The sequence below is a fragment of the Vicia villosa genome, linkage group LG5 (genome assembly GCF_029867415.1).
Source record: "Vicia villosa cultivar HV-30 ecotype Madison, WI linkage group LG5, Vvil1.0, whole genome shotgun sequence".
NCBI lineage: Eukaryota > Viridiplantae > Streptophyta > Magnoliopsida > Fabales > Fabaceae > Vicia > Vicia villosa.
In genome coordinates this window covers 12,391,015-12,400,747 of record NC_081184.1, presented here as the reverse complement: position 1 = coordinate 12,400,747, position 9,733 = coordinate 12,391,015, and the positions used below count along the sequence as shown (strand labels likewise).

General features: G+C 30.1%; 1 long non-coding RNA gene across 2 annotated transcripts; it reads left to right on the top strand.

Moving 5' to 3' along the window:
* The first annotated feature begins 776 nt into the window (after window positions 1-776).
* Window positions 777-2,527, top strand: LOC131606279 (uncharacterized). Of its 2 annotated transcripts, XR_009284793.1 has the most exons (4): window positions 777-1,301; window positions 1,447-1,564; window positions 1,815-2,062; window positions 2,154-2,527. It is a non-coding gene; the product is annotated as an uncharacterized LOC131606279 (long non-coding RNA). The 2 variants fall into 2 exon arrangements; XR_009284792.1 differs by lacking the exon at window positions 1,447-1,564 and having other exon boundaries at window positions 792-1,301; window positions 2,154-2,526.
* Window positions 2,528-9,733: the final 7,206 nt, after the last annotated feature.

Genomic DNA, 9,733 nt, shown 5'->3' with positions numbered 1-9,733 from the left:
TTATAAATTGCGCTACACAAATTTCTCATTACAATAACCTTTCAAACATGCATCATATCCAAGTTCCTCGTTTTTGCTCTATTCCTCCACAAAACAAAAAAACAACATAGATTTTGTTTTTCTTCACTTCAAAAATGGGTTCTCTTCAGCATCAACATGATCATGATCATCAATCATCTTCATTCCAAGTAAGTATCATACATTATACTTGTTTCATGTGAATGAATCCTATATATAGTTTTAAATTGTGATCTCGGTTTCTCTACGAATTTTGATATTGCTACAAAATGCCGATAAAATTGCAGGTACCACTAGTACAAAAAGATTAATATAATTTTAAAATTTACACCCAATATATAAAAAACGGGTGTAAATAAAATACATGGTGGCAATTTTATAAATAAAGTGTTATTTTAAGCATTATCAAGTGACAATATACACCCTATTTTCTAAAAACGGGTTTAAATTAAAAATATTACTATAATCAAATCTCAATTACTCCTTTTAAACTAAAAAACGGGTGTAAATTTATATAAATTAAAAAAATTATTTAATTTTATAACTCAAATGACATATAAAAAAATAATTTAAATATTATTAACAAATTAATAAGTCTAAAATTCTTAAGTGAATAAAATAATTTAAACATTATTAACAAATTAATAAGTAAATATTAATTTATTAGACTGAATAGAGTAATCTAATTTTATAGGAATGAACAAAACTCTTGTGGAATTGTGAAAGCTGAACGTTTAATCTAATTTCATAGGAGTGAAATGCAATAAACTTTTCTAAACCCAGTTTTCAACAATTTTCACCGATGAAAACATAAATTTTATATTACATCCGAGTTTATTCTTCTCAAATCTTCCATTCTCCTTCTCAAACACTGAAACCCTAACCTTCTCTGAAATGAGGTCTTCCCAAATATTCCCTTAATCGAAATCCCAAATCTTCCCTTGATTCTCAACGGCAATGCAACAGGGTACGAACAAGTCAACGAAACAAGCCAAAATCTCGAGGGTGCTTCCCCGCCATCACTCATGTTCAGCAGCGATGATGACGATGAAGAAGCCAATCAAGATTTGAATCTCAAAATCGTGGAAAAGGCCCTACGAAACTGAGAGGCAAAGCTTGCACTAAACGACATAGTTTTGAACGGTATCGACTCTTCTCTGGTTTCACCGTCGCACCAATCTGAATTCAAGGTGATGCAATGCGACGTTTTGGATATAGCTGTTTGGGAAGTGATGGAAGAGAAGAAAACGACGAAGTTGATGATGGACTCTGGGGATTCAAGTGTATGTCTTATTCCGTGTTTGGCTTCTTCTAATTTAAAAAAAAAATGTTTTTTCTTATGTTTATATTGATTTTATATCGAATTGAATTTTCTTAGTGATTTAGGTGAGACACTTTGGATTTTTTTATGCTTTTATTTTTGTGTAGGTTAATATAGTTGCAGATCAAGAGGTGGAAGAGATAATTAAAACTTCAAGTCTGTGGAATTGGAAGCAAGTCCAGTTCAGATAATGAATCTAATGAATTTTTCAGATGATGATTCAATGTTAGATTTGAATTTGTATTATTGCAAATTAAGCTTTTAATCACCTCTTCAATTTTATGTTTGAACTTTGAACTATCTATTTTAACATTTCAGAGAAAATTGTACTAAGGTTGTATTGTATAAGTATCTTTCATTATTGATAACATAAAAATGTGATATCAGGTAAAGCTGGTGGGTTGGCTTACATAGATAATATTGTGCTTGCTGTATTTGTGTTGGTTTGTTTATATATATGATTTAAATGTTCCAGGTAATTATTAGAAGATATTCTAATTAAGAAAGGTGCAAACTACGTTGATGATCGAATTGTTAAAGCGCTTATTGCCCGTGATACATGAAATATCCGCATCAAAGATAGAAAAGGTCAAACTGCACTGCATATGGATGTCAAAGGACCGAGTACATCAATGGTGGAAAAGATATTACAAGCTGATCCAACTATATTGAATAACTGCAATAAGAAGGGTAATACAACTCTTCACATGGCTACGAGGAAAGGTCGGTCACAGGATAAACTCAATCACTTGAACGATATTCTCTCTATTTGTATTTTTGGTGCCTTTTACTGGAAAATTGGTTCTTTTGACAGATAGTGAGCCTTTTGTTAAGCTATTCATCTGTGGATTTTAATGCTATCAATAAGCAAATAAGAAACAGCAACCGAGGTTGTACAAGACGAGTAAACCGATATGCAAAAGTTATGATTTCAGCGAGTAAAAGACAGAGATGGTGACTCACTCTCGCATATAATCAATCATGGGAAACGATTATTCTGAAATTGACGAGTGGAACCAGAAGAAGATACACCAGAATAATGTGAATCATATAGAAGTAAAAGATAAGTCAAACAATCTCTTTTTAAATCCATGTGATTCATGTGTGCATATATTTTGAATTGATGTGTATCTATTTATTAACTCATGTATTGTATGGCTCTATTTTTCCTTTGTTTTCAATTTCTACTACAAAACTATAATCAGATAGAGTTTCAAACAAGCCTTTGAATCTCTTTCCTCTCTCTCATCTCCACAAGGTAAACAACATCAAACCCATTTCAGTTTTACTCAGTAATTGTTTTGTTTTTAGCTAAATTTTGAAACTTTGTGATTGCATGTGAGATTGGCGTGGAGATGAGGAAGATCGAAGAAGCACAACTAGATATTTCTTTCAAGTATTTGGTGCCCCAATCTCATGGTTTTTGAAGAAGCAACCTGTGGTGGCATTGTCTTCATGCGAAGCTGAATATATAGCAGGATCCTATGCTGCATGTCAAGCAATTTGGATCAGAACTTTACTTGAAGAAATAGAAGTCGAAGTGAAGAAACCGTTTGTGTTGCAAATCGACAACAAGTTTGCTATAAATCTGGCGAAGAATCCAGTTATGCATGGAAGGAGTAAGCATATCGAAGCTAGATTTCACTTCTTAAGGGAGAAGGTGAATCAACGTGAACTTGAAGTTAAGCATTGCTCAAGTGAAGCACAGTTGGCCGACATTTTCACCAAAGGATTGAAGATCGACAGATTCCTGAATTTGAGAAAGAAATTAGGAATAGTTCAGTTCGACTATGACTAGAGTTGTTCGACAACTTGGATTATAGGGGGTGTGTTGAAATATTATTAGATTTCTTGAGATATTAGTGGGATTGATTTTTTTTGGAGCAAAATAAAGAATTTATTCATTCCAAAAACAATGAGGTACAAGACCGATCCATAGGATCCAGGTTAGCTAAATTGACTACAAAGATCACAGCTAACTACATGCCTACAAGACATTACAGTACATGCTTAGCTTCCTATCATTTTCAATGCGAACTCTAACAATTTCAATAATAATATTAGTGGGATTGATATTATTAATATAATATCAAATATAATCTAATATAATAATATCAAATATAATCTAAGTTGTGTAAGCCCAAATCCAATTAGAGTTGTATATAAATAGTCATACGTCGTATCTTTATTTATATAATTCAAATGAATAATATAATTCTTATTTTCTTTATTATTTCTCTTTCTCTCCTCACTAAAGTGCCTCACGCACTAACAATTTCTTCTTACTCATTCAACAACACCGTTTTCTTATTTTACCATATATTTTTCTCTTATGACATCATCAATGTATAATATATATTACATAAAAAGTATTCGTGTCTACTTTAGAACATTTATTTTTCATATTACACACACATTTATTTTTATCAAGAATGATATTTATATTCAATGAGAAAATAATATTAATACTACAAACACCATATTTCTTATTTTTCTCTTATCACATCATCAATTTATAATATATATTACCTAAACATCTTTATCTCATTCTCATTTTAGATGTATTTTCCTATTTTTATTGGTTTGTATAAACATTTTGAAATGATAAAGAAACAGATATATCAATACCATATTTAACATAATTTACTTTCTTCATTTAAATTATATATAGAAATATATAAAACTAAAGCTTCTTATAAATTGCGCTACACAAATTTCTCATTACAATAACCTTTCAAACATGCATCATATCCAAGTTCCTCGTTTTTGCTCTATTCCTCCACAAAACAAAAAAACAACATAGATTTTGTTTTTCTTCACTTCAAAAATGGGTTCTCTTCAGCATCAACATGATCATGATCATCAATCATCTTCATTCCAAGTAAGTATCATACATTATACTTGTTTCATGTGAATGAATCCTATATATAGTTTTAAATTGTGATCTCGGTTTCTCTACGAATTTTGATATTGCTACAAAATGCCGATAAAATTGCAGGTACGATGATATCGTTGCAGTTTTACAGAAAATTTAAATATTTTGATATTGTTGTTGTAACGAAATGCAAATTAAAACTATATTGTAAGTTACATACCAAATTAATTATTCTTTCATTTTTAATTAATTTTTAACTACCAAATTAATTTTGTGCCTGTGCCTTAAGTTACATTAACGCATTTTAAATTTTAAATCGTGTTTGTTCGTCTAGCTTTTATGATTGGTATAAATATCCTTATGGTTGTTTCAACTCTTTATAGTGTTCCTCTGTTGTAAGGCTTGCACCCCTAGTACGAGTTCTTATATCAATTGCTTATTGAAAAAAAAACATTTTAAATCGTAGTAGGACCCAGATTCATCATATCAAAGTTTAATTATTAAATCAACTCATTCACTCATTTTCTCTTTCATACACTACTTAGTTTATACACATAAAATGAAATGAAATTTGGGGTTCAAATATCGTAATCTCATTTCAATATTATTATCATTTCAATATACAAGACAAAAATTCATACTGTTCAAGGATTAAATAGTTTCTAGGAAGAGAAATAAAAAACAAAAATTTAGTTTTTCCTGTTACACTTTATTTCTATGAATATTTCTAACACGTTTTGTTTAGCTAGATAGAAATTTGTTGACGAAGTTCTACAAGAGTTAGATTCAAATTACAGAAGGAAAAGAAAAATAGTGCAGAAGAAATCACAACATTGACTTGAGGCCAGAGCAAGGAAATTCTCCTTGGATAACATTGAAAAGTATCAACTATGATATTTATGAGGCAAAAATGCTCGTTCTACATGTGCTACAGAAAATTATGATCGATTTTGTTGATGTTTACAGTATTGGAACCTCAATGAGGTTTTTAACTGAGTTATTTGAGAAATAGTCAGTGACAAAATGGTGAAGAGATTTTGTTACTAATCGGTGAACTAGACTTGTTTGAGAAATATTTTTCAAATTAAATAACTCATTAAATACCTCACTGATGTTCCACTGTCGTAAACATCAATAAAACCGGTCGTAATTTTTCCCTGCACATGTAGATATTGAGCATTTTTTTCCTCATCAATATTGGAGTTGATTTTCTTTTCAATGTTATCCAAGAAAAATTTCCTCTCTCTTGCCTCAAGTAAATATTGTGCTTTCTTATTCACTATTTCTCATTTCCTTATGTATTGAGAATCAAACTCGTGTAGAACTTCGTGAACGAATTTCGGTCTAGCTAAACAAAGTGTGTTGAAATATTCGCAGAAACAAAGTATGATAAAAAATAACCAACTTTTTGCTTATTATCTCTGCTCCTGGTTACAATTTATTCCTTGAACAATATAGTATGTATTTTAATCTAGTATTGATGTTGTGATTGTTATATCCGTCGATATCAAATACTGAGAATAAAAGTTAAAAATTAAAAATTCTAAATAGGAGATTAAAAATACATTTAAATCTTTCAAAAATAATTTTTTGATTTTTTTGATAATTTGTATTTTTTGACAAAAAGTTGTTACTAAACTTTAGTGAGAGACAATATTTCAAGTTATTGTCATATCTTTTGCCATTAATTTTATTCGGTCTCATAATCAGTTTCTACATCAAACATCATAAAAAAAAATAATTGTAATGTCCATTTCCTCGCTCTTTAGCAAATCAAACATACTATATTTGTATGTTATGTATTTTTCTAGCACTATCAAAGGGAAAATGTTTCGACATCCATTTTTAAAAATAAAATTTTGTTCATACAATCGTAGATGATTAGTTCAATTAACAATCAAATTAAGGATTAATTTAACTATATAAATTAAATAAATATATGATGTCAATTGAACTATATATGTTTTGAACTTTGTTTATTGACAGGAAGATAAACATGTACTATTATAATCAATCTAGAGACTAAAATTATTTGGATTTTTATTAGAATTAAAAATTAAATTACTAATTTACCAATTTTGTAGTATTAAAAGAACAAACTTATTATTTCTATTATATTTTTTATTATGATGATATGATTTGACTAAAGTTTTTTTCGATCCAGCCTTAGGTTTTTTCTTTAAGCTTAGTTGGCCTTATGCCTCTTGCAGAACGAGTTAGCTTCTTAACAGAGTAAATAAATCATGACATTTACTATTTTTACTTTTTTATATTATTTTTTCAGATTTGAATGATGATTCAAATATGACGGATAGTAGGGGTGGACAAGAACCGCTCGTCCTCCCAAAATTGAATAAACGGGTGGATTATAACGGTTGACAGGTTCATAAAATGGAAAAATCAGTTTCAAAAAGATTGGAATGGGCGATTTCGATTTTATCAAAAAGATTGTCCATCACAGAAGTCGTTGTTGGGGAAGCTTTAGGGCTATTAGCATCGATTAATTGGGTGCACGAGCTTAGTTATGATAATGTGGAATTTGAGATGGATGCTAAAAGCATAGTTGATAGTGTTAATAGTCAACATTCTAACTATACAGATTGTGGTGCTATTTTTCGGGAGTGTAAACGCTAATTAGGTGATTGTTATAGAAACTCTCATGTTAAGTTCACTAGGAGACAAACTAATGAAGTTGCTCACGCTTTAACTCGGACGACTCCAAATTTTGCTAGTTTCCATAATTTTAAATTTTAGCGATGTACCGACATGTATCCATCACCTTATTACTATGAAAATGAATTAAGAGTTTTACCGTAAAAAAATATGAAAAACTTCAAATTTATTATACGCGTGTATTATTTAAGTGATTATGATGTATTGAATCTCTTTTATTACATTTGAAAAACTTCAAATTTATTATATATGTGTATTATTTAAGAGACTAGTGATATATTGAATATTTGTTTTGATCAACATTAACTCAATTCATATCATTAAATAAAAATTATTCAATACGAATGACACAAATTATGAATCATATGACGAGACAATGAATTTGCTAAATTATGAGCAACACAATTGTCTTGACGTTTTATAAATTTGACCTCAAAGTCATTGTAAGAAGTAGGAATATGCTTAATGCTAGAAATAATCATACTAAACTCCAAGTTATTGTAAGAGTTAGTGTTGATAGAATGAACCACCACTAGTGAGTCACTTTCAAAAATAATATTATTTATTCTCAAATGGATGGCTTCTTAGATAGCTTCCTTCAACGCCAACGCTTCCGCTTCCATTTCCGCTTCCATAATAGAGAATCGACCAAAAACCCACAAAGTACCTGTTTGAAGGAAACTCCATTAGAGTTTGTAATACACCACCCTTTATTGGTCATTCTAAGATTCGTTCAGCTCTATTTACATTCAAAAGTAACAGTTACAACTTACAAAGATAACAAAATTAAATATATAATTCATAAACAATATCTTTCACTCACTTGTCTCTCACCATCACTACCCCTCCCTTACCATTGTCGCCTTTTTTTCTCACTCTTTATATTTAAAAATAAATAAAACTAAGATTTTTTACGGTGAAGTCTAGGGTGAGGGTGCAATTAAATCCCTCACCGGCGAGACCTTAAAATTACACCACATGATTTAATCAATGGTTTAAAGTCAATTTAAATAAAAAGGAGAAGATAAATACATTTTTACACCCAATCTTTATTTCCACCTCTTTTTCAACCTCCACGGATTTTTTAACAATTACTTTTCCATTCTATTACAAGAGATAGTTAATTGGATTTTTATATATTTTTTAATGATTATTAATGCACTAGTGCAAAAAGATTAATACAATTTTAAAATTTACACCCAATATATTGAAAACGGGTGTAAATGAGAAATGCGGTGACAATTTTATAAATAAAATATCATTTTAAGCATTATCATGTGACAATATACACCCTATTTTCTAAAAACGGGTTTAATTTAAAAATATTATTATAATCAAATCTCAATTACTCATTTTAAACTAAAAAACCGGTGTAAGTTTATATTAAAAAAATCATTTAATTATCTATGTGACATATTAATAAATAATTTAAATATTATTAACAAATTAATGAGTAATATTAATGAGTCTAAATTATTATTAGGTGAATAAAATACATTAAACATCAACTACCTACCTAAGATTATAACATGCCACCAAACACCCTATATTACCCTTTAATTCAAATTTCATTTACACTAATTAATGTACATTTACGTAATTGACTAAATACACTCTTAGTGTCCAATAAAAACTAAGGGTTTTGCCAAGTGGCAACTAAAACCCATTTACAAAAGTTTCCCTCTATATTTCATTTTTCAAAAAATTTCAAATATCACTTCTCCCTCTTTCTGGTCTACCCCATTTCCATCAAACCCTAAACAGTTGTACTCATACTCATCAACAACTTCACTTTCTTCCCTTTACCAGACACAATTTTTTTCTCTACAACCATCTTCATCTTCTTTAGACACAAGGTATTGTTGGCAAGTTCCTTCCTTTTTATGTTTTGATTCGTTCTTGAATCTTCCGTTGGTCCCTATGGAAAAGTTCTTAGCTGTTTGTTTTTTTCATCCCTTCTCTGTTTTGAAATCTGAACCGCTGATGTTTTGGTTTTTTAAAATTTGTGTTTTTAAAGTGAGATTGAAGAGTGTGATTGGTGGCAAAGCAAAAAGTATGTAGCGTTTACGCTCATCTGGTATGTTAAAAGATCTCTACGAAAAAACATACGCATAGAGTGTGTTAGTATAAGTAATTTAAACAAATTATCGTCAAGATAATAAGAACAACCATATATGATACCTTAAGCTCGTCCCAAATCATGTTTTTTTCTCGTCCAACTCTTTGCTTTTCAGATTCCATTTAGCTACGGAGACTGGAATATGCAAACGAACAAGTGTACCAATATAGCTTGTCAACTTTGCAGAATTAGGGCCAATTGCTTGGTTTTCAGAATTCCATTCCAAATTATATATTAATCCTTTGTCTCTATCTCGGACGATTCCCTTCATAGAGTGTAAACAACAGGTGGCAGATATGTTCGTCTTTCTTTCGTCACGGGTCCCAATTCAGTTCTCATTCCCATGTTTACCATGTCCTTCCTTATGTTAAGGCCATCCTTAGAATTTCCTTGTATATTGAGTAACGTACCTATAATGCTGTCAAATACATTTTTTTCAATATGCATAGCATCAAGGAAATGTCTTACGTACAACGACTTCCAATATGGAAGTTAAAATAAAATTGACTTCTTCTTCCTGTCATACCCTAAAATTTGCCCATGTTATTTTCCACACATAAAATCAAAACAAAAGACAAAGCTCCAAAACACACTCTCCTATACAAAAGCTCTGAACTAGGGTTTGATTAATTCAATGGGAAATCATTGAATCAATGACTCAAGATGGTTCCATAGGGTCACTAACATCTCAAAGCATCTCCATATAAAGTTTCAAGTCAAACAGAGC